At 44.8% G+C, this 25,966-nt stretch overlaps 1 protein-coding gene across 6 annotated transcripts in view; it reads left to right on the top strand.

The window, feature by feature from the left end:
* The first annotated feature begins 2,249 nt into the window (after positions 1-2,249).
* The window catches only part of LOC143823165 (ligand of Numb protein X 2-like), a 45,522-nt gene continuing 21,805 nt past the window's right edge, over positions 2,250-25,966 (top strand). Inside the window, exons 1-2 of one of the 6 annotated variants that reach the window (XM_077309166.1) lie at positions 2,250-2,438; positions 24,114-24,197. The gene's annotated coding sequence lies outside the window, so the exon portion shown is untranslated. The other 5 variants (XM_077309165.1, XM_077309164.1, XM_077309170.1 and 2 more) reach the window with 5 other exon arrangements.

Genomic DNA, 25,966 nt, shown 5'->3' with positions numbered 1-25,966 from the left:
TGACTGGCAGGGTTTTAGCTAAGGGGTGGATCTCTTCAACACTGTTGTAGCCAAGAAACCGTTAATGGGCATGTGGTCTTCTGATGGGTTGTGATTTCTCTATGCCGGGTTGGATTTTCAAATGTAATCCCGTTCAGACTTTTTGTTTATTTGGTCAGTCCCCCCAGCTAGGTCTTGCAGAGACAGCATCTTTATTTTGGTTAAATTATATTTCAATGAAAGACATACAGAAAGTTATAATAAAATAATATATATACATAATATGTAGTAGCAGCCCTTTATCCCTTACAGTCTGAACTATAAACACAAAATATAATTTATTAGCATGCTGTACCAGAACCACGTTTATGGAGCATATGCCTACTTCTATGGTTTGCATGGTGCTTGACCATACCTGGTTTACTTTCGATACATCCTAACTTTTCTGTTAGGCTGATAACTTCATTACAGGTTCCTGAAGAGGCAAAACAAATGATTTTTTAAAAAATCTGTATCTGAACAAAGAGGAGATTCTGGAGATTTTTGGTGGAGAGATCACTTGGGCATGAAATTGGGGTCACCATGGGTAGGCAGGTAGTTGTGAGTGTCCTGCATAGTGCAGGGGGTTGGGCTAGATGACCCTGGAGGTCCCTTCTAACTCTATGATTCTATTCTAGGAGCTGAAAATGAGCAGCCCTTGTCACCAAGGAGAAATGCACTAAGAACCCTCAATGTGTGGTATGGGGGGCCTTGGGCATTCTGTTGGGGGCAGGGATGTTCTGTATTCTTGGTGCTTGGGGGGGCAACAGTGGGAAGGCTTCCTGAGTAATGGTCCCATGGGTGGTCCTGATGGCACCTGAGTTTGGGCCATGGTGTGACACGGAGTGTTGGACTGGGTGGGCCATTGGCCTGATCCAGCCCGGCTTATCCTAGGGCAAAGGATGAGTCCAGTGCCATCCTTAAGACCAAGACAGTTTAATTCTTTGGTCTTAAAGATGCTGCTGGATTCAAACTTTGTTCTCTTGCTTCAATCCAACAGTCCACATGGCAGCCTCGGGTTAACATATTTTGAAAAGCCAGAAGAGGACATTTCACAATGGACTATTGCAAGCAAGTCATCAATATGACAAATCTCCTTTTCAAGACCCCTGCTCTTTAAGCTGTGGTAACTCTCACTAACTAGGAATATCACTCACCTCCCAACCATAAAAGTAGACACTTTCATCAGGTTTTTAAAATAAGGTAAAGGTATCCCCTGTGCATGCTGGAGAAGACTCTTGCGAGTCCCTTGGACTGCAAGGCGAACAAACCAGTCAGTCCTAGAGGAGATCAGCCCTGACTGCTCTTTAGAAGGCCAGATCCTGAAGATGAAACTCAAATATTTTGGCCACCTCATGAGAAGGAAGGACTCCCTGGAGAAGAGCCTAATGCTGGGAGCGATTGAGGGCAAAAGAAGAAGGGGACGACAGAGAATGAGGTGGATGGATGGAGTCACTGAAGCAGTAGGTGCAAACTTAAATGGACTCCGGGGAATGGTAGAGGACAGGAAGGCCTGGAGGATCATTGTCCATGGGGTCGCGATGGGTCGGACACGACTTCGCACATAACAACAACATCCCCTGTGCAAGCACCGGGTAATGTCTGACCCTTGGGGTGACGCCCTCCAGCGTTTTCATGGCAGACTCAATACGGGGTGGTTTGCCAGTGCCTTCCCCAGTCATTACCGTTTACCCCCCAGCAAGCTGGGTACTCATTTGACCGACCTCGGAAGGATGGAAGGCTGAGTCAACCTTGAGCCAGCTGCTGGGATCGAACTCCCAGCCTCATGGGCAGAGCTTTAGACAGCATGTCGGCCGCCTTACCACTCTGCGCCACAAGTGGCTCGTGGTTTTTAAAATAAAGCCTCCATATGCCTGCAGACTTCTCCAGGGGGATCCAGGGGGTGGCCCTGTGGGTCTGAAGCAGCAGGACAAAGCCTGAGTCTGGGGCACCTTGAAGAGGGTCATTCTGGAGATAAGCTTCCCTGTCCCTGTCCTTTGGACTTTTCCAGGGGGATGCAGACCCTAAAGGACCCCCGAGGGCACTTCTGGGGAATGAGCTCCTCGGTGCCCGCACAGTTCTCCAGATGCGCCCTGGCGTGCGTCCGCGTGGGCCTTCCTGCGCAGGGCGCTTTCCTGGGGCGGACGCGTGTGCGCCGTACCTGGCCAGGTGTGTCCCTGGGGGCGGGGCCTGCCTGCGCTCGGCGGCTCCGTGCCGAGGGGCGGTCCGTGGAGCACCTGGGCGCCGCCGCCTCCTCCAGCCTGCGTCCCTCCCGCTGGTTTCGACTTTCTTTCCCCGCCCGGAAACTCCCCGGCCAGGCGGCCACGCTCCCTCCGCCGTCGCGGCCCGGAGGAGAAGGAGGAAGGAGGAAGGAGCGCCGCGCCTCCCCCGCCGCCTCTTGGGGCCGGGATCTCCCGCCGGTGAGCCCCGAGGAGGGCGGGGGGCGGAGAGGAAAGGCCACGGAGACCCCCCCCCATCCTTTTCGGACGCGCGCTCCCCTTGGTGGCTTTTGGGGGCTGCGGTCGGGCAGGGGCAAGTGGCAAGGGGGCTTCCTGGAGAGTGGAAAAATCGCCCCTCCAGTCCCCAAGGAAGGGTCTGGCGCGCCTGAGCGGGACAGGGCGCGGGGGTGGGTTGCCAGCTCCCGGTGGAGGTATGCCTGGAGACTTTGGGAGTGGGCGGGAGAGAGCTTCGTGTGGAGCCCCCCTGAAAAGGCAGCCGTTTCTTCCAGGGGAGCTGGTCTCAGTTGCCTGTAGTGGAGCTGTCATTCCGGGGGGAAGCCCCAGGTCCTGCCTGGAGGCTGGCTTGAGATACCCGGGTCCTGTTTTTTCTCCACGTGGATCTATTCAAGTGGGTCTCCTTGTTGGCCTGAAGCAGCCGAGCAACGTTTTGAGTCCAGGGGCCCCTTGAAGACCAATTTATTTTGGGGATCAGCTGTTGTGTGCCTGCACACTTTTCCGTTTCATTGCAAGTGATGAAGTGTGCATGCACATGGAACTTTATACCTAAAAATAAAACGTTACTGGTCTTGAGGGTGCCCCAGGATTCAAACTTTGTCCTTTCTCCATGTGCATTTATTTGAAAATTGCTGTCTGGGAACTTAACCCATGTGTCTGTCGTAAGGGCTGTTGTGCGCAAAAACAACACCAGTGAAAATAAATGTGCTCATTTTGAAGATGATGCAGGACCCTTCTTGAGGTGTTAAGAAACAAAATCAAACATCTATTCAGGATCCTGTTCTGAATACTGAATTCCTCTGTGCTGTTTGTACAGCATCCCTTGGCAGGTAAATGAAATTTGAGAATAAGAGATTGGGGTGAGGGGGGGGGGGTTAGGACTGAAGGGGCTCCCCTCGCCATTTCTGATATATTGGGATTGTGTGTGAATATTTTATAGTGTTTTTGACATTCTTACAGCAAATGTCTAGTCCAGAATAACTGGCACTTCAGGCTTTGTATTTAGAATCCCACAGGAAGGCTTAGACATAAAGTGCAGATTGATCATAGCATGTAGAGGTAGGCTGTAAAAGTTACAAATAAATTTCTTTCTGCCCTGAAATGGTGCTTTCTCCATCTCCCCCCCCCCCCCCCCCGCAGGTTCTGGTCAACACAAGAACTGGTTCATATCCTTGAGACTTTTTCCTGGGTCTTAAAAAAAGAGATTAAGCTGTCTTGTTAAAATGAGGTTTAGAAACATCTGTGGTTTTAACAGTATTATTATCCCTATTGATGATGATATCCTGCCTTTCCTCCATAATGGTACTAAAGTCTGAATACAGGAGATTCCCAGGAGGTTTGCCATCAGGGCACTTAGCAGACAAATGTGTTCCGGGACTACATGTGACCGACCAACAAAGGAATAAGAAAGAGCCCAGCCTGTGTGCAGCGTGAATTCCAAATCAGATTTCTGTGCCTTAAATATGTTGCTTCTCACAAGAATGATTAGGGGGTGAATTTCTTCCCTTCTCGCCGTCTCTGATTTAGAAGCCTATTTTGAGGTGCACAACTGGTGACCCACCAGATTAAATACAGCCTGTCTTATCAGGGGACTTGGAGGACAATAGCTTTCATCCCGACATGGCAAGGAGAGAAGTTGTTAATAGGCCCAATGCTAGCCTGGAAATCTCTGTTTTCTGGAGTTATTTATAGGTATGTAGCCTGGCTTGTAGCTGTCACAAACATTGAGAACCAGCTTGGTGTCATGGTCAAGAGCAGAGGCCTGTAATCTGGAGAACTGGGACCCTTCCCTCCTCCTCCTCCACATGCAGCCAGTTGGGTGACCTTGGGCCACTCCCAGTTCTCTCAAAACTTTTAGCTTCACCTATCTCCAAGGGTGTTGGCTGTAGGGAGAGGAAGGGTCGGCAATCGTAAGCTATTTTGAGACACCTTTGGGTAAAAAAACAAAAAAAAACAACCCAGCTCTTCTTCCAAGTAAACATGGGCAAAAATAAAACCAGAATTATTTTTCACAATGTGCTCATGGTAGGGATTATGGTGGCCATCAGTAATTGCGTTAGTAGGAACATATCTCTCTACCAATACTGTTTATTAGTGTGTTTTAGATATTTATACTTTGCTTTTCTCTCCACTGGGGGCCCAAAGCAGCTTATAACTTTGTTCTTCTTTCAACTATTGTATTCTCAAAACAGTCCTCCTTTGAGGTAGGTCAGGCTGAGATTGACATGCACAAGGTCCGTTATTGCCTGTTATCTTGCAGAGTTTAATGGGATTTCACTGCCATATCAAGTGAAATTAGGATTGTTGTCAAAATCAGTCATGGAACGACAGTAGAACTGCACAGTCCTGTCATGTGAGAATGTGCCTAAGAGGTTATTGCTGGTTTTGTAGAAAGGAAAAAGCAATGATCAAGAATTCCAAGTGTGCACATTTTATTGATATCAATGTGTCTGATTTAGCATTGGAGGTTTGTTTTCCTCAATTGGCTTCAGAGACAGTGTGGTGCAATGGTTAGACAGAGTGTCGGACTAGCATGTGGGAGACCCCAAATCTGCATCCCTGCTCTGACATGGATGCTCTCGGGGTGACCTTGGGCCGGTCCCTTTCCGCCTACCCCACCTCACAGAGTTGTGAAGATAAAAGAGGAAAGAAGAATGGTGTGAGCTTCTTGGGGAGATAGGTGGGATACAACTGAAGTACATTGTTTTAAAATTAAACCTAGCATGTCAATAAACCCTAGTTGCAAAAGTAAATGAGTAATAAACACTGTTACTAAGGTAACAATGACTCACCACTGGTTTCATATGTGGGCTTTTGTTTGGACTCTGCCCTTTTTGATTGGGTAATCTTTTGTTTGCCTTGCATTTAGTTAAATAAGGGGAAATTAAAGTGGCTCCCTTTGAGGTCTCGGGCGCAAACCCACTTCCCGGGAAGCTTTGTGTTTAGTGTTAATCATTCTGCCCCCCCCTCCCTGTTTCATGTTTCTCTTTCTCTGTTGTGTTTATGTTTACGCACCCCTCATTTTGAAAATTCTGCAGTATGAGACCATTAAGTGAAAGAGTGATAAATACATGAAGAATGCATTGACGAGGAAGAGCAAAGGTGCTCTAATGCAGGATTCTGGTGGGTAGCTGTGTTGGTCTAAAGCAGCGGAATGAAGTTTGAGCCCAGCGGTATCTTTAAGAACAACAAAACCACATGAAATCTTTCTTATACCTTGAATAAAACTTTGTTCTGTGTGCTAGCACTGTTTGTCTAGGGTGGGGCCAATGAGATGTCCAAATATTATGCTGTCATCTATTGTCCGTGAAGTTTTGCTTCATTCTTTTATTATTATTTATTATATTTCTAACCTGCCTTCCTCCTTGGACTCAAGGCCGGTTACCTTTATAAAAAATAAAATAAACACTTCCCTGTGTGTTGTTGATGTGAATATTTTGCCACCTGTCCAAAGTCTACTTTGGTGATGTAAAGTCACAGAAATAAGCCTTAGAAACAAGGTGCTCAGTTTCCAAACAGTTGAGAGGGAATTATTCTGTAGTGCAGTATTTCTTTGATACAACACAGGGAAAGATGCTGTTTCAAAGATCACCTTGACTGAAGGTTCTATTTTTACAATGGAAACTGCTGGTAGGTAACTGCATCTGCCTTCAGAAATGATTTCTGAAAATTGCAATTGAGAAGGTAATTAATGGATGGATATTGTGCTGATGTTCCCCAGGAAACTATATAAATAGGAAGAGATAATGGGGGCAGGGCAGAGGAGGACAATGTAATTATATAGCTCCTTGGGAGGTGATTTAAGTTGCCTTTGTTAGCTATCGCTTGTAACTATATAGAGATATTGCTGTGAGATCTGTAAAGATCCCATCTAGGAGCACCATGTCGCTGATTTTCATTTATTTATGTCATGACTGGTGAAATTTCTGCTAGTGAAAAAAGAGAGGGCCAAATAATCCAGGGCATTCAGAGACATAAATGACTGTCGGAGGGAAGAATAATATCGCAGTACAGGCAAAATGACCACTTGTGTAATAAGAAGATTCTACTTCTCATCCCACTGTTGATCTGGTTTCTGTACACCATTATAAGTACTTGACGGGAGCTCTGTTACAATTACTAGGCTGAAGCCAAGAGTAACCCTTATCTTGGGGCAGCTGCCAAAAATGACACCCCCCATATCTTTGTAGCTTGATGTCACAATGTGGTATGTTCCCCTGTCCTCATCCAGCATTTCTGATTGCTGGAGACAGGCAAGTACATAATAGGCAGACATTGGTGTGCATCAAAAACAGGAGAGCGCTTGACGTGGGTTTTGTTCTAATTTATGCTAATGCTGGTATACTGAAATGCAGACTCTGATCCAGTGCTGCAGCAGAGTGAAGTAGGTAGATTATATTTGGTTGCTGCATAATGTTGCAAACTTCAAACTTCCTTAGACTAGAAAGCCTTGAACTCTTTCTACAAGTGAGGTACTTCGTTTAATAAAGGAATCCTATATTGTCATTCTAGTTAACAATGTTTTTTATGTATTCCAAGTTGCACCTCTGTCAGAGGACAGAGAGGCTAAAGGAACTGGAGGGAAAGTACAACTCTGTTACAGAATAAATTGAAAGTAAAATGCTCTGTAATACAGTCGAGCTGAAAAGAATATGATACGTTTTATAAATCTATAGAGCCTCTTGTGGTGCAGAGTGGTAAGGCAGCCACCTGAAAGCTTTGCCCATGAGGTTGGGAGTTCGATCCCAGCAGCCGGCTCAAGGTTGACTCAGCCTTCCATCCTTCCGAGGTCGGTAAAATGAGTACCCAGCTTGCTGGGTGGTAAACGGTAATGACTGGGGAAGGCACTGGCAAACCACCCTGTATTGAGTCTGCCATGAAAACGCTAGAGGGCGTCACCCCAAGGGTCAGACATGACTCGGTGCTTGCACAGGGGATACCTTTACCTTTACCTTTATAAATCTATAATATGAACCAAAAGGTGTTTATATATATATATTGGACCATTTCAAGATGATGGTTGGGGATTAATTAATTTTTAAATATATTTTTAACAATTTGTTAAACATTTATTGGGTGATATGACCTGTTCCCCCTCTTAAAATGACCGATGTTGGGCCAGGAGGCGGTGGGAAGGGGAGGGATCCAGGTACGCATGTACACAGTGTGCTTCCCAACCATATTCTGCATGATCATGCCACTTCAAAGTTAAAAACAAAATTAAAAAGTTAAGAAAGGCTGTTCTGGATCAAAGAATAATGCCTTAAGATGTACTAACTCTAGGTTGGGAGATTCCTGGGAATTTGAGGATTGGAAATTCTGGGAACTGATCTTTCTACTCTGGAGATCAGGGGTAATTCCAAGCGATCAGCAGGGTCTATGTCTGTTCACTTTTGGGCTTTTCCCCCCAAAATGGAAAAAATGACCTTTTTTGAGGTGGGAAGACTAGGAATATTCCTAGTCAGTGTCGATTATTGCAGCTTAAATAGCAGGGATCTTTGAAATGATATTTGAAATAGTGATCATCAGGACATGTCCTCTTTCTTGGGCTTCACAACATGGTCACCCTGCCTTGAGTCGTAGGTTCAGGTTCCGATGCATCTCTTAGTGCACCACAGTCTGGATGGCGTCGGTTATTCCTGCATTTTAGTAAGGTCTTGACTTGAGCGAGTGCGAAGGAAAACTGGAATTAAGATTATGAAATCATGTAAATTTATTGGTGATGTCATCAGATAACTGCTGCTCTAGAAAGATCTGCAAGGAGCGTTTGGGTTCCAACCCCCCCCTCCCCCAATAATAGTGATGGCAACTTTTCTTTCTTGCATAAACATGTGCATTTTTTAAGTCTTTTTCTTTTTCCCCTCAGTGCAGTTCTGTGCCGAGTTTTCACGTCTAAGCCTTTCTCCAGATTTAGTTTTGGTTAACTCTGCATAGTCTTGCCCTGCCAGGCAAGTTTTTATCATTTACCTTAAGGCCGTGTATAAGCGGTGCCAGGAGATGATCCTGTTTATATTTTGTCTCTGCTATGTTTAGAGTGCCTAAAACAATTTCTGTCTAGCGGTGGCTTGCTAAGATAAGAACTTGAGAGTTCTTGTTCCCTGGTTATTGTTGATATGTTACACTAATTATGGTCTGGATAGACATTCTGTGATAATTGTGTGGTACAGCAGCTAAGAGGTGGAGAGTGGTGTTCCTGGTTCAGATTTGTGACCTTCACTGTCAGAGGCAAGCAACTGCCCCAGACGCGATGCTGGAGGGAGGGGGCACTGGAGGGAGGGGGTCTAGCTGCCCACAGCCTGACTCCTCCAGAGATGGGAAACAACCAGCTGGCAGCATCAGCTCCTTGCACCTGCTTTATCCACAGTTTGGGCACCCAGTTTAGGTGGGAGCTGCTTCATGTAGAGAGGTAAAGTTCTGGTGGTTGATTGTCTCCCCCTGCCCCACGTTGATTTTAGTTTGTTTCTGCATTATTTTAACAAAGACCTTGTTTTATAGCCCTGGAAGGTTTTCCTGATTGGGTGGTCCTGCCAACTACCGCCCCTCCCAAAGTGGCCAATGATAGGCCTGGAGGGGGTGGGAAGGGGAGGGGCCACAGGTGGGCGTGTCAACAGCTCTGCTTCCCAACCATATTCTGCATGATCGGGCTACTTCTGGGGTTTCTCAACAGTAAAAATAATTGAGAATGGCTGTTTTAACCATTTTGAATCATCAGAGAAAGTTGAGGAACAAATATCAAGATAATTCACAACAGAATGATCAGTCCGAAGTGCTTTGCACACTGAAAGTAAATGCAGAGTGCTGTAGCGTCATATGGAAAATCACCCATGTTCGTAAACGAAATCAGCATAGTACAATAATAATCCTTTGGTGAGACATTCTTATATCTGATGGCTGGCTGGCTAGACATTCTGATTAACGTTTCTAAATTGTATTAAATAAGAGCTCTCCCTTGCCATACAGAGTTCTGAGTTGATTGGAGAGGGACCTGTGGATGGAAATTAGTGCACATCTGTGGTGTCAAAAGACTTTTCCAGCCAGAAAACAAAGGTTTTAAGTAGACTGTTGGGAGTAGGCGGCATAGAAAGGCCAACTCCAGGTAGGGAAAATTGTGGATATTTGGGGGTTGAGCCCGAGGTTGGAGGGGAAGGATCTCAGTAGGGCATAATAGTAGAGTCCACCCTCTAAAGCAGCCATTTTCTCCAGGGGAACTGATCTCTGTCACCAGTTGTAATTCCAGGAGATCTCCAGGCCCCAGCTGGAGAATGGCAACCCCAGTGTCGCTTGATAGGACTGCAGCGAAAGCGCACACTGAAAATGTGACTGGGGGGTTTTGCTAAAACTCCCAAAGGTTGAGCAATTATTAAGCATTATTATCTCCTTTAGAAATAAGTTAAATTTCCCAGTAAGCATATGGGATCCTGTGTCTTTGAAGTGAGCATTTTAAATAATGTAGGTGATAGACTCACGGTCTCCAGTTTCTAGCTCCAGCCATGGTCCTTGAATCAGAGTGATTATGCTGGTAAAGACTCTTCAGTTGTTTGGGTCTTAGCTTTTGTTTTTGGTTTTGTCTCTTAATTGCTGGAGGCATGGCTTGTTGATTCTTTATCCTTAAATTTGCATTCTTGGGTTCTTTCTCCCCCCCCTCCCTTGAAGGCACAAATATCAACAGGCTTCAAAGTATGATATGCTATGTCGGGCTCGCCAACCTTTTTGAGTCTGGAATTCTGACCCAGGATGGCGGGCACAATCACAAAATGGCTACCACAGGAGGTGGAGCTATGCATACCGAGGAAACTGAATCACAGGAGAGAGCGGGGTAATTTTAAAAATGCACTGGGAAGGAGGAGTAAATCAAGAAAAATGAACACTGTGGTGGCAGTCGCCACGGACAATGTTATCTTAATTTGCCAGCTAATGGGATGTTCTCCAGCAGCCAATCAGAACCCAATCAAGTGTCAGGTGGTCTTAGAAAGAGGAGCACATTGAGTTGCTAACGGTGCCATTTGGGACAGGGGAAAAGTCTCTCTGTGTTGAAAGTGCTGGTGCTGGTAGATCAGGGGCCCAAGATCAAACCCAGTAAGAGGGGGAATAGAAAAAATTGTTTGTTTGCTGACTGATGTTTTAGTGAAAGGACAAATTTACACATCATACTTGGATGAAGAGAGCCAGGACAAAGCAGGAAATTAGCTATCTGGTGGATAGGATAAATAAGAACTTACCTGTACTTACCTGGTAAGCAGGCACTTTGAAAATTACACGTGGTGAGCTAGAAAAAGTTCTTAATAAGGCTGTGCTTGTGATGATGTTAGGGGGTATTTTTCAGGACATGGGAAGGGTTAGTTCACAATAAAAAGTCATTGTTTCCCTACAAGTTTGTGTACACTATTCCGATCCATTGTACCTTGCTGATTCATCAGTAGTTGAATGATCCACACCCACTCTAGCATGGATCCTTTACTCTTTTGACTTGCTCTTGTTTTCATATGAGCTTTGCAATATGTTGTTTTACACTTTGTCATGGGAAACTGGCTGCTCTTTGTAATAATAGCTACATGCACACACGCACACAAACACCGCCCCCTGCCACACCCCCAACACCTTTGCTTTCTCACTATTTCTAACTAATTTTTGGTGTCTACAAAGTGTTTTTAGAAATTGCAAGCACTCGAAAGCTCGCGCCTTGAATAAATCTTTGTTGGTCTTAAAAGTCCTACTGGACTCTGATTTTATAAGACCAAAGTTTGTACTTATTGTTGCTCCATCTAGTGAGTGTGCAGTGGTCACTGATCCTGTGTGATGCAGGAAAAGATTGGTATTGACTGGCTCGTGATCTTTCAGGAAATGTCCATCAATGCTGACTTTTTTTCCCACTGATGAATCCTTCAGGGAAATCCTGGAATTCTTTGAAACAGAGCTTGACCGTCGCTAAGGTGTGAGAAATCTGACATTTGCTATACTTCTCTGCCGGTTTTTCAGTTGTTTTGTTGTTTTGTTGTACTCTTCATCCCTCACAAAATGCAAACTGAGCCACTTTAACTCTACAGTGTTTGACCTCTTCCTAAACTTCCCTGGTTGCCTTCTTGCATAATCTGACTCACAAAACAATGGTTACTTGTATCTTTGGAGCACATACATTTAAGTAGCTCTCCGGAATTTTATTTATAGACTTTTAATTATATGGGTCAGAACAACTTGGCAAAGAGTCCCTGACCAAATTTGGGGGGATTTTGATGTTAGATGACCATTGATCAGAAATATTACAATGATGTCACCCCTGCATTGTTTTATATGTCCAGTATATTAAAAAAAAGAACTTTGTCTCTCAGTTAGAGACTGCATGTACATAAACACTTTCAGTATTTTTTTCTCTGCAAAAAATGTTGTCATAGATCACAGAATCACAGAATCATAGAGTTTGAAGGGACCATACAGGCCATCTAGTTCAACCCCCTGCTCAGTGCAGGGATGTTAGCCATTCAGTCGTGTCCGACTCTTGGTGATTCACGTCTTTCAATCTTGCACCATTTCTTTTAGTTGTATAAGGCTATGATCAGTGTCCATTTTGATCATGTCTAACCACCACGTTCTTTGTTATGTAACAAAATCCCTAGCTCCACTGGAATAAAATTGAATACTTATCTCAAGTTCAAAATGTCTTTCTTTGCAATCTTTAAAGGGATTGCAGTATTGCAGAAAGGGAGACCACCACTAAACAAATTCAGTGCCTGTATCTTTTTTGCATATTCTTGTTTCAACATTGTGATGTTACCTTAATGAACTACAATTTATGAAGCCGTTTTTTGGTGATGTGTGCTGTTTCCAGTTCTGAGTTAATATGATTCTATGATTCTAATAACATCCTAGCTGTCATCACCAAATACGACTAACTATTTTTGGAAGCTGATCTGTATCCTAACAAATACATTAATAGAAATGGCAATATTTCTAGAATCATAGAACCATAGAGTTGGAAGGGACCTCATGGGTCATCTAGTCCAACCCCCTGCACTATTTAGGACAATCACATCCCAATCGCTCATCTACTGTAACCTGCCACCCCATTGCCTTCACAGAATTAGCCTCCATCAGATGGCCATCTAGCCTCTGTTTAAAAATTTCCAAAGATGGAGACCCACCACCTCCCGAGGAAGCCTGTTCCACTGAGAAACTGCTCTCTCAGGAACTTCTTCCAGATGTTTAGATGGAATTTCTTTTGAATTAATTTCATCCCATTTGTTCTGGTCTGTCCCTCCGGGGCAAGGGAGAACAATTCTGCTCCATCCTCTATATCGGGGGTCATCAACCCCCAGTCCGCGGCCCGGTACCAGGCCATGAAGGCCTCGGTAGCGGGCCACTGGCGGCCATGCCTGCCTCCCCCCCCCCACAGCGAGAAACTCACCAGGCCGCGAGAGAAGCGGACACCAAATCGGCTGCTACACTCGCGGCCCGGCTAGCTTCTTGTTGCTACAGGGGGGGAAGAGGCAGGTGCGGATGCATGGTTTCACCTCCACGCATGCACGGTTTCACCACCAGGGGGTGCTATACACGGCACCTGGGCCACCGGCGCATGCACGGTACCTGGGCCACCGGCTCTTCCCTACCCCCGGAGGCAGTCCCCAATCATCAAAAGGTTGGGGACCACTCCTCTATATGGCACCCTTTTAATACTTGAAGATGGTTATCAGATCCCCTCTCAGTCGTCTCCTCTTTAGGCTAAACAGACCAAGCACCCCAGCCTTTCTTCATATGTCTTGGTCTCCAAACTCCTCCCCATCTTTGTTGCCCTCCTCTGGACACGTTCCAGTTTGTCTACATCCCTCTTCAATTGGGGTGCCCAAAACTGAACACAGCGCTCCAAGTGAGGCCGAACCAGAGCAGAGTAAAGCGATACCATCACCTCCCGTGATCTGGATGCAATACTCCGTTTGAACTAACAATATCATGTATTCCCTTCTCTATATTTTTCCAACATTATTTAATGAAACCACCATCCCACCACATGTGGAAATAGTTTGTTGCAACCCCCTACATATATTTGATACATCTGCCAGTTTGGTGTAGTGGTTAGGAGTGTGGACTTCTAATCTGGCATGCCAGGTTCGATTCTGCACTCCCCCACATGCAACCAGCTGGGTGACTTTGGGCTCTCCAGGAAGCAGATAAAGCTGTTCTGACCGAGCAGGAATATCAGGGCTCTCTCAGCCTCACCCACCTCACAGGGGGTATGTTGTGGGGAGAGGAAAGGGAAGGCGACTGTAAGCCACTTTGAGCCTCCTTTGGGTAGGGAAAAGCGGCATACAAGAACCAACTCTTCTTCTTCTTCTTGCAGGCACTGATAAGCTGTTTTGGGGTAAAATGTCATTATCAGAACCCTGTTGTTTCTGCCATTATTTAGTGATGTTTAGCTAGGTACGTAGACTATCAGCCATCTAGGAGTTGGGGACAGCTTGTCTCCTTTGCTTTGTTTATGGCCCTCGATGTTCCTTCCTGTATTCCACCCCTCCCCTGTTCCTCATTCTTAAATGACCTATCTGCTCCTGCCCCCTCTCCCTTTCACTTAGAGCTGAATTCCTTATCTGAGTGTTATGGCTATTTGATGTTCTCCCACTTTTGCTGGAGTCCCACAGGGAGGGGGGGGAGCAGGGTTTAGGATATATGTGAAGACCTGTATCTTTGGTCTCAGTTTCAACAGTGTTTTGATGAGGCTACTTTTTTGCTCAATAAATGAAATATTTTACTTCATATCAAGAGATCGCTTTTCTGAGTAATTGAAGATCCTCACGGTAATCTAAAGAAATATTTTAACGGTTTCCAAACTCCAGCTGTCCATCCCCCAGCTATTACAATACCTGTCCTTAATCTTTTCATCGTCCTGGAGCAAATTATGAAATTTAGAGAGCAGCCTTTTTTTTTTTTGAGCAAGCAAATTATATAATTGTGTTCAGTACTCATATCTAGATGACCAGGATGAGTTATAACCATGTAATCCTGTTGAATCATCAAATTGTGTTTCATCTTGTTCATTTTTTCCACTGGTAACCCAAAATGTGAGTTAAACTTCCCTGTTAGCAAGAAAAGGCTTCCATGGAATTGGCGAGGGAGAAAGGCGCAAGAGATGCATTCATATGTTTGATGGAACAACCATGCGCTTTGCATCTATGCGGTTCATGTTCAAGGTGATTTCGTTATTCTCATTAATTCTTGTGGAAGTCCTGGGCAAGCAGCAGCTTGTGTGTCTTTGGGGATTGAATACTGCTAGAACATTTGACATGGTGACTCTTGTATTTAAAAGGGTGCCATATGGAAGATGGAGCAGAATTGTTCTCTCTTGCCCCAGAGGGACAGATCAGAACGAATGGGATGAAATTAATTCAAAAGAAATTCCATCTAAACATCCGGAAGAAGTTCCTGACAGTTAGAGCAGTTCCTCAGTGGAACAGGCTGCAGCTTCAGCCCGGAGATTTTCCCGCTGCAGCTTCAGCCCGGTATCCTTCTAATTCCTCCCCTTATCCCCCATTGTCATTTATATTCCTTCCTACCACATCCTTTTGTGCAGGTGTAGTCAAACTGCGGCCCTCCAGATGTCCATGGACTACAATTCCCAGGAGCCCCTGCCAGCATTTGCTGGCAGGGGCTCCTGGGAATTGTAGTCCATGGACATCTGGAGGGCCGCAGTTTGACTCCCCCTGCTTTTGTGGTTGCAGTGGACAGCTGTTAACGTATTTGTAAGGGAAGACTCCCAGTCCTCAAGGAACAAGACGATTGTTTGGGGGCAGGGCCTTGGAGGAATGGTTGACTTGTCTTCAGGCTACACCTCCTGTTTATTTGCCATTCCTTGTTTGTGTTTGTTTCCATCCAGAACTCTTAAATTATTTCCCATTCCTGCAGTGCCTGCCTACCTTCCTGAAAGCAGCATTTCACAAGCACTGATTTAGATTTTATGGGCTTTAATTTAAATTGTTGAATGTTACTTGCATCCAACTGCAGATTCTACGTGGGCTTGGCTTGTACACATAAATTGGTTCTGATCTCAGAGGAGGAGAGAGAAAGAGAACAGGTGGTGAATGGAGTAACACCTTGCATTTTCCAGTGGGGGAAAGCTGCCAGAGAGGCATTAAAAATCTTCCCTCTTTGAAAATGATCCTATAATGAGGCTTATTTCAGGTGAGCAGGTTTGCGAACCCGGTTGGTGGATCTACTGTTTAAATAATCCGGTTTCCAAAAATAATGAGCAACGTCTTTTCAATGCAGGATTTCTTTTACTTATATTAGAGTTCTGGTTTTAAGACAGTGTTCTGTAGAACTTGAAGGTTCTGGAATAAAAAGACTGGGAATGGTAGAAAATGAGAAGACCTCCTGTTACTCTCTCCCGTTTGGAATGTTAAAATCCTAGTGTTTTTCTAAGAGTCTGGGTTCCAGATTAGACATTTGTTTAAGTTGAAGATCCTGTTCCTGTCATTGAACTAATAGCCCTCAATTCCCTATACCCTCCGTATAAATGCGGCTTTCTCACCCAGGATTTTGTGAAACCCTGGGGTTTCTTGATGGCCCTGGAGGGTTTCCTGAACGGTTGGGAGTTCATTAATTTTTCATTTAAAAAAAAAAAATTACATTTATTGCTTGGGAAGGGGAGGGGCCCCGGGTGGGCCTGTCCACAGCTTTGCTTCCCAACCATATTCTGCACGATTACACCACTTCTTGGGTTTCTCAAAGCCTGTGAAAAAGGTTGAGAACGTTGAGAGAGGCTGCTCTAAATCTTATGGTTGTTTATGTGAGCTGCTGGAAGGCAAGTGGCCCAGGGTAACCGCACCGAGGACATTTATGTTCTCCACCCAAAGCATTGGTTCTTCCGCATCCGGGTTCTTAATTCTTTTCCTACCTTTTCCCTTAAGAAATCCACATGGGACAGTCTTCTCTCATTATAATATACCGTTCAGTGCAACACCTACCGGTGTTTGCCTACCTGCCTACTGTGCTTTTTGTCAGTCATTTCTGTGGAAGAGGCACTCTGGTTCAAACACATTTACTAGTCAGCTGTCATGCCAAACACGGAGAAACATCTGTGCAGAAAGACGAGTCCATCAATTACATTGAAAATAATTTGTGCAATTTTGCACCTCATCGTTTTTGAAGAAAACAAAAACTCTGGAATGCACACTTTTCTGCTTTGTTGCAAGCTGAATGCGGAAGTGTGAGCATTCGGCGACCAATGAATGCTGGTTCTTGGCAATGCTTGCCTATCTGGTTCTGACGTCTTCTTTTGTGGTTTCTTTTTTGCGATGCCAACTGTTCATATCATATCCTGCTCTGCTGCTGTCCAGAGTCCAGAAGTTGTGCATCTGCAGTAGACTAACTGGCCTGTTGTCATTTCATGGAATCAGGTTTCTTATCTCTAGCTGATGCTCCTTAAGTGATTGTGTGCATTTGTATCCACCCCACTGCTCTGGAACTTTGCAGAGCATAAACTTTAGGTCCCTATAGAAGAACTCAGTTTTGCTTAAAGCCAGGGAGCTTTCCTGAACTCCTCAGGCAAGTCATTCTATAAGTTGGAAGCCCTCGTGGAGACAGCACATACTTGGGCAGCCGTTGATTTTGCTCACTTGCAGGTTGGCGCCTGTGCTGCCAAGGGTGAATCTGTCACGTCAGAGCGTGGGGGAGGGGCTGTCTTGCAAGTAAGAAGGACCAAGGCCGCTAAGGGGTTTATATGGGATAGCCAGTACCTTAAATTTGTGCCGTTTCTACTGATTACCACAAGGGCCCATTATGCACGGAGAGGATAGCGTGCATTCGGGGTGGAATGGCGGTGACTAAAATCACTGATGATGTGGATCCAAGTCAGTATCAAAGTCAAGGGCCAAAGTTTCTCAACATTTTTACCTTTGAGAAAATCCTGAAACGTTCTCCAGGCTTTGAGAAATACCAGAAGTGGTGCAATTGTGCGGAATATGGTTAGGAAGCAGAGCTGTGGACACACCCATCCCAGGCCTCTCCCTTCCCACCCCCAGCAGACCCATCACTGGCCATTGGGTAGGGGAGTTGATAGGACCATATATGAGCAGATGTTAAAAATAGCAGAATAAAATTTGTGTCCAATGGTACCTTTAAGACCAACATATTCCCTGATCTTCCTCCACATGTAGCCAGTTGGGTGACCTTGGGCTAATATCAGTTCTCTCAGACCTTCCCACACAGAGCAGTTCTTTGGAACTCTCTCAATACCACCTACATCGCAGAGTGTCTGTTGTGGAAATTGTAACTTGCTTTGAGATTCCTTCAGGTAATGAAAAACAAGGTACAGGGGAAAAAATTCTTCTTCAAAGCTCTTTTTGCCACTTGAAAGCTCATCCCTCCTCAAATTGTGTAGGGCTTTTGTGTGCATGTACACTTCCTCAAACAATGGAGCAGGAATCACAAGAATACAAATATAAGGAGAGAGTAAATCTGTACTCTTACGATCCCTGTTCGATTGTCTGCGAAAATGCATGCACATGAAAGCTCACACCTTGAATAAAACTTTGTTGGTTTTAAAGGTGTCATTGGACTCAAATTTTGTTCTGCAACTTCAGCCTGCCTGCCTGAATCTATCTCTATGAAAATAGGAGAAGATATATTAGCAGCTTGTTCCACAAATTAATAGTGGAAACAATTCATTGTTGGAAGGAAACACGGCCCTGTTCACATTTTAGGGTAAACACATATACATTCTACATTAGTTTGTGAGAAAGAGCCTTTTGCAAATGAACTCATGAGCAGCATCTGGATCAATATGAGTTCAAACCACATGTTCAGCTGTAAGTGCATTGCAGGGGGGCCTAAGCATTGATGCTCCCTCCATGATGTTCTGAGCCAGTATAGAGACCACAAAGAAGAAGAAGAGATGTTTAGCGTTCGGCAGTATATCTTTGAAAGATTTGGTTGACCTTCGCATTCTAGGCACTAGACAATGCTGTAATTATCTTGACGATTCCACTACTAAACTGGATTCCCTGGTTGAATCATTATATGAAACTAGGGGCAAAGCCCATTGTCTCCAAGAATACAACGGGCGCTAGAGCTTGGCAGTAGGAAGAGGAAGGGGAGGAGTTGTCCAGTCTTTAAGGGCATGGGGTTGAATGTTGAGGCCTACTGCACAGGGTTGTTGTGCAGATGAAACAGGAGACAAAAGAGCCAGTTTCCTCTGCAGAATAACGCTGTGCAGTGGCCTCAAACCTGCAGAGACTTGCAAAGAAGAAAGACACATGGCTTGGCTGTGTCTAACCCCTGGCCAGAGCAGTATTTTAAGTGAAAAGGGGCTTTTCTGTGGCCTCCCTGTCAGCCAACTGTTTGGCAGGCTCCCCTGTGTTGCTCTTGGAAAGGCCTCCCTCCCCTCAGTCAGGGACTGTCAGAGGCTCCTTCACAGCAGGCCTGAAGGGAGGGAGGGGAAGGGGGCGCACTCTGCAGCCTCCTGCCAGCTCTGTCAGGGCTCTGAGGCCATTTGCAGTTGGACATGACAGTTAGGACAGCCTTGGGGCGAAAAGGGCTGGCACAGCCTCTGTTCTCACCCCCCTTGGCAGCCCTACTGACCTCCTCTCCCTTCGGTGGTCAGGAGCAGACTGGCAGCCAGACTGGGTTGGGTGAATGGAATTTTGGTCTGTCCTGGTGAGGGGCCAATAGGAAGGCGCTTCGTGTGCCTCCCCATTGGCTGCTTGGCCGTGGATGGACACTTGGAGGGCCCAATCAGGAGCCGCTTTATCCTGGACAGGGCCCGCCCTAACTCCTCCCCAGGTGGCCTTACCCTTTTATTTAACCGCAGGAGCGGTTAAAGATAGTTCCTCAGATGGAGGGGCAAAGTGATGCTGTATCAACTCCCAGGTATACAAAGGGAAAGCTAACCGAATAATCACTTCAAAATGTGTTTTGTTTTTTTCACAGTTGGCATTTTGAATATTAATCATAAGAAATGCTTTATATACAGAACAGAAAATTATATCCAGGAATACAAAATAACATAGCAAGAAGAAATTTTTAAAAGACCGTGCACTTTGACATGTTTCAAACATGCCGTTCTTCTGCAGAAACACAGTATATAAACAAAGGAACTCAGTGACTGACCTGCATAAATATAATATTAAAACTGTGTCCTTTTGTTTATACTACAGCAGTTTTGACAATCTGAGGCACATTCAGAATTGCTGAAATGTTTTGTTTTTCCTAGAGAGGAGGATTGATTTGTAGTACAGCAAACATTTTTGAGGGTCAGACTGAAAACAGCTCACAGCATTTATGCTGCTCGGTTAGTTGCCTTTGATCAGACAGAGTTGATTATTTGTTGTTGTTGTTCTACAGTTTTTATATCTCCTTGTTTTGTGGATGAGTGAGAAAGTTACGTAGTTACAACGTATTTCTAATGGTCATGTCCTCAGACTGCTTTGGAAGAACCGGTGATGAGAGTGAAATTGTTCAAACCAGTTTGTTTGGGAAGATCCCGATTCCCTCATCGGTACTTTCTTTGTTTTTCTGGTTTCATGCGAAAGTTGGTTACACACAGATGTGGTTAATGCGCCTGATCACTTCATCATCCTCCATCCTGTGAAAGGCATGAGATATTTTACCTCTTACGTGCTCATCAGTTAGCCAATCCTTTTTCTGGGCTTATCATTCGATCTACACCCTCAACAAGAACAGGGATTGCAAATCTCGTTTGCTTTCTTGCTAGCCCAGAACCTGGAATGTTGGCGGTCCTGTCCCTCGGAGCAGGCCCATGTGCAATGTTGTTCTCTGACATAGTTGACATAACTGAGGGATTAATAACTCCTGTATGACTCTCGAGAGTTCAAGGATTCCCTTCTGCCTCATCTGGTAAAGACTGCCTAGAAAATCTCATTTAAAAATAATTTCACTTGATCTTAAAGATGCTGCTGAACATTAGATTTATTTGTGTGAGGCTTCCTTAAGTACTGATCCTTGTCACTTCTTAATATATTTCTTTATAAATATAAAAGGACAGATTCACTAACGGGCATCAGTACTTCAAATTCATTTCTCTAGCTGAAACCAGCTAAGTCCCTCGCTCCCAGACAGAGTAAGAGGCCGTTGCTGGACGGGGGGAGTTGAGTGGGTTATATATTTATTATCCGCTATTGTGATATTGTGTTTTAATTACATTTTTAATGGGTTTTATGGGATTTTATTGTTTTTATGAATTTTGTAAACCGCCGCAAGACATTTGAGAGTGGCGGTATATAGAAAGAAAGAAAGAAAGAAAGAAAGAAAGAAAGAAAGAAAGAAAGAAAGAAAGAAAGAAAGAAAGAAAGAAAGAAAGAAAGAAAGAAAGAAAAGTTAAATTAGCCACTTTGAGCTTGGCTTCTTCCTAGAGCTGTGCCTTGTAGGCGTGGCTGCTGAGGAGACATGGACTTACGAGAACCTTGTTCACCTTTTCACATTGCTTAATGTGAGACCCGCTTGTCCATGGATTGTTTCCTGTGGATTCATTTTGCTTAGGAGGAAGATTTGTTAATATAATAAAGAGACTTTTCACTTGCCCTTTTTTCATTGTGCTTCTCAAGACATATTTTGGCCACATAGTCCATTGTTTCTTTTGTTGTATTATATTGTCTTTGTGTTTTCCTCTAGCATTTCTATTTCCTTGCCTCTCCCAGGCACCATTTCTGGTTGCTACAGCTGCTACCCAAAATGCAGACGCTGGATTCTTGTTCTTAATATTTTTTGTGTTTGGGTGCTTTTATCCCCAACTCTTTTTTTAATTACCTGGAAAGCCCCTTTAGGTTTGCAGAACTCTAAATTGTGGCAGTAATTGGCCCGATTGAGTGGATTTTTCTCCTCTTTTTGTTTCAGTGCAGTGCTAACATATTTCCCAGGAGGCCTCTTCTCTGTTTTACCTTTTGTAGCCAGGTCCTATTTTGATTTTTCCTGAAAGTTATTTCTTTTGTAGGTAGATAGAACAGGATATGAGGTTGCCTGTAGGATCTTAACTGCTCTATATTTTGCCTGTAAGCCAAGAAGAATTGAAGAGTGCTATTTTAGTCAGCATTTTACTCTCTTCTGTCATATGTGCATAGATTTAAAGATTGCATGCAATCTAAAGTTAAGTAAAAGGCTCTTATTGTCTCTGCAGTTGGCAGGATACCCAAGTTATTAGCATTCTGAAAAGCCACAGATGTGCAAATGTGGGTAAGAATGTGATTCAGCAATTGGTGAAAGCACTATAATTTGACATGATGAGAACAAGAGTAGACAACTTGCTTGCGTTTTAGCGAATAATTTTAAATTAGCAGGATTATACAATACAATAGACCATAACGTGGCTTTGGTATTCCTGGAAGCAAACTGCAAGCAGCTCTGTCCTTAGCACTGGGGGTTGTTCTTGAAGCAGAATGGATTCCGTAAGCCTGCTGTGGTGGGAAAGAAAGTAGCAAGGTCACACTCTTCCTGAAAATGTCATCAAGAAGATGGATGACACTGCCGAGTTTGTTTCACCAGCGGTTCTCTTCATGCCGTGCTTAAAAATGAGCCTGTCCACCTTTGGTACCACTGTGCAGAGCAGACAACGTAGGTGCAATGCTGCAATCATACTGCCAACCTCCAGGGGATTGGTGCCTGCCATAGAATGATGGCGGATTGTAGAACATTCTGGAACAATCAGTTCAAGGCCATATCTAGCAGAATCCTGCTTTCCTCTGTCATGGGGTGGAGTTATGGTGGACTTGACCATTTTGAGGTGGGGTGTAAATAATGTAGGGAATAATGTAGTTGCTCAACACAGACCAGGCTTTCTCAACCTGGGTTTTGTGAAACCCTGGGGTTTCTTGATGGCCCTAGAAGGTTTTCCTAAATGGGTGAGACTGAATTAATTTGTATGTATTTGTAAATGTGTTAAACATTGATCAGTGATACAACCATATTTGGCCCGATTGAGTCGACCCACCCACCCCTTCCAAAACGGCCAATGATGGGCCTGGAGGGGGGGAGGGGGAAGGGCCCTGTTTCCCAACTAGGGCTGGGCACTTTGGCAGCCGAATCACCCAACGCTCTTCCCAACAGCTCTGCTTCCCAACCATATCCTGCCCCTTTTGGGGTTTCTTGAAGCCTGTAGAATGTTTCAGGGTCTTCTCAACAGTAAAAAAGTTGGGAAAGGCTGACATAGGCTATACCACAGAACTAACTCCAAAGTTTATTGAGTGAAGCTATGCTGTTGTGTCCTGTGTGGAACGTCTGCTTTGTGATTTGAGTCATGGAAGACACAGCATGCTAGTTCCAGCTTGCCACCCTTGGAAGAGCTCTTCAGCTTACTGCCTTTCGTGTGCTTAATCACAAAGTTCAAGTCTGGGTTTCTAAATAGCTGAAGCAACTTTCTTTTGCACATGGAAGACAAAACTGAGAAACATGTTAAGCGGTTCCCTCGCGCACTTAGAAATCTGACATTGCAGTGATTTAAACTTCAGGTGTGTTTGATCTTCTAGAATTGGGCGTAAGGACTGAACACAGATGGCATGGAACGTGGAGTGGTGGTTGAAAGCACCACCAAGGGACAGGTGACCTCTGGTGACCCTGTAGGGTTTTCAAATCACTTCCTGTGACCCTGTAGAGTTGGCCAATTCCTGTGTCTGCTTAACAAACCTTTACTTCCTCAGTAGTTTCACATCCAAGTAACAATCAAGGCTGACTCTTCTTAGCTTCCAGCATCTAAAAAGGGTGGGTTAAGCATGTAAAGATTTTCATCGAAGCCAGCACGCTGACCTTTTAAATAGTCATTTTTTAAAACGGTGGGATTTTTCTACAAGGATTATGCATTTGAAAGACAGACTGACGACAACAAATTGTGCGTGTGCGGTCAATTCTTCCATTGTGCTAAATGCTCATTGGCAGGCCATGGTTAGCTCCAGTGTAATATGACCACCACTCTGGCACATGCTACTGGAAGGGCCTTATGGGAATTGTAGTTCATGGACGCAGAGACCTCAACAAGAAATTTCTGTGGGGTTTACAGACTTTAAGAAATGGGTAGCCCTGTCTGTAGCAGTGGAAAAGAGCAAGAATCCAAGAGCACCTTAAAGACTTAACAAAATTTGTGGCAAGGAAGGAACCTTCATGAGTCACTGCTCACTTCCCCAGAGTTCGAAACGGGCGTTGGAAATCGTGATTTTGACTCTGTTGGTCTGGCTTGGTCCTTTGTTTGTAGGCTGGTGAACTTTTACCCTTTTGGATAAGAATACACCCTTGCTGCTGAATTGTGACAAACCCTCTCAGGAACACGAGTCTCTAAATTTGGTTTTAAAAATAGAACAATTATTGTTTTGTTTTGAAAAGGCTAAAAAAAATTGCACCCTTTATGCCAAACTTTACACCGCTTGTGAAGCTTCATTTGTGTGTGTTGTAGCTTGCCTTGCCAGGGAATTGCCACCCATTTCACAGTCGCAGACCCGCATGAAAATAGGAGCCTTTCTGAGGCTCAGGTAGGCTTCTGTGGAAGGCTTGGTTGGTCAGATGCTCATGTATGGGTCTGTGCTCACCAATTGGAAACCTGTATGAGCTCTCGGTCTGTCCCCCTTATTGGTGTTATCTCGTTTTGCATGTTTTCAGCCCATTTTATGTTCCTGCCCAATTCCTTTCTCTCCACTTCCGTATTCTGTTTATCACTTACAGAGCATCGAGTGGCCTGGATCCAAGGCATCCCCATCCGTTCCCTGCCCTTCAATGAAGGTCAGCTTTGGACGTCCTGCAGACACAGTTGAGCCTTTCCGTGTAGCGCCATCTCGGCTCTGGAACTTCCTCCCTACAGAAATTCTTACAGCACAACACTGAACTTTGCAGTGCCAGTGTTTTGTGTGTATGCCTGCATGCTTGTGTTGTCTCTCTGTTAGATTGGAGGATTTGTACCATTACTTTAAGGTGTGAGTGTACACTGCTGAACAACTTGGCAATCGTGTTGGTGGTGATAGTCATAAATTGCTGTGATGCGTTTTCTGATACTGGACTTTGTATTGAGAAGGCTTGAAAAAATAATACTAAGACTTGAATCAGAATCACACATAGATGGGAGCGACCATAGAGGACCATCCAGGTCAGCCCCCACACCTTATCGGGGACTTAAAAATCACACACTCCTGACAGGTGCACATCCACTCTCCTCCGAAAAACTTGCATCCTCCAAGGCAGCATATTCCATCTGCAAACAGCCCCTCCCCATCAGGAAATGCTTTCTAAAATGTAAGTGGATCCTCCCTTCCCATAACTTGAAATAATTGCTCCCCTAACCCTTTCCTCTAAAGCTACAGTAAACAAGTGGGCCCCCTCCCCAACATGTCTCCTTTTGACAGAAGTTAAACGCAGCCATCCTATCTGCCCTTGCGCTCCTCTTCTCCAAGCGACGCCTTCCCAACTCCCTCGGCCTCTCCGTGTAAGGCCTGGCTTCAAACCCCTCCAGCGTCCCAGTCACCTTCCCTGAACATGTTCCAGTGTGTCACTGTCCTTCTTGAACTGAGGGGCCCAGAACTGGACACACTATTCCAAGTGAGGACTGACCAGTGTGGGGCAGAGTGACATTATGACTTCCCTTGCTCTAGATTCTGTGTTCCTAGCAATGCAGCCTGATATTGCATTAACCTTCTTAGCTGCCAGTTTGGTGTAGAGGTTAGGAGTGCGGACTTCTAATCTGGCATGCCGGGTTCAATTCTGCACCCTCCCACATGCAGCCAGCTGGGTGACCTTGGCTCACCATGGCACTGATAAAACTGTTCTGACCGAGAAGGAATATCAGGGCTCTCTCAGCCTCATCCACCTCACAGGGTGTCTGTTGTGGGGAGAGGAAAGGGAAGGTGACTGTAAGCCGCTTTGAGACTCCTTCGGGTAGAGAAAAGCGGCATAGAAGAACCAACTCTTCTTCTTCTTCAGTGATATCATGGCTCTCTCAGCATCCCCTTCCTCACAGGGTGTCTGTTGTGGGGAGAGGAATGGGAAGGTGACTGTAAGCTGCTTTGAGACTCCTTCGGGTAGAGAAAAGCGGCCTATAAGAACCAACTTTTCTTCTGCCATGTTGCTCTGTTGAGTTCCATTTATCTCACTCAGTGATTTTTCTTCTTAACAAGGAAAAAAAGCCACATTAGTCTGGAAAGTAATCGCATACAAAGATTCCTGTTTGAGTTGTTATCGATGTAAATGAACTGCTTTTTAAAAAGAAGCATTTATCCTTCGGTTATGGGATGGTTTAGTCTGGGAACATAAATTAAATTTCATCAGTCCAAGTGCGGGAATTTTATATATTAAGTCTGTGATGAGCACCCTTGAGCAGCAGCACAATAAATACCTAGGCACCAGTATAAACGCTGTGCCCTGGTGAAAGAAATGACTGTTGTAAAACAAAGACTTTTCTTGAATGTGTTGTGCTTAAAGGATCACCGAAAATTGCCTTCCCAGTGTCTTTCAGGAACGGTCTAGGGAACTGAGATAGATAATAGGGCAGTCTTAAATAATCTCCAGTTTCTAATTGCAAAATGACT

Source organism: Paroedura picta, chromosome 13 (genome assembly GCF_049243985.1).
Source record: "Paroedura picta isolate Pp20150507F chromosome 13, Ppicta_v3.0, whole genome shotgun sequence".
Classification (NCBI taxonomy): Eukaryota; Metazoa; Chordata; class Lepidosauria; order Squamata; family Gekkonidae; genus Paroedura; species Paroedura picta.
Note: the sequence above shows the minus strand (reverse complement) of the source record. Positions and strands in the feature narration are given on the sequence as shown.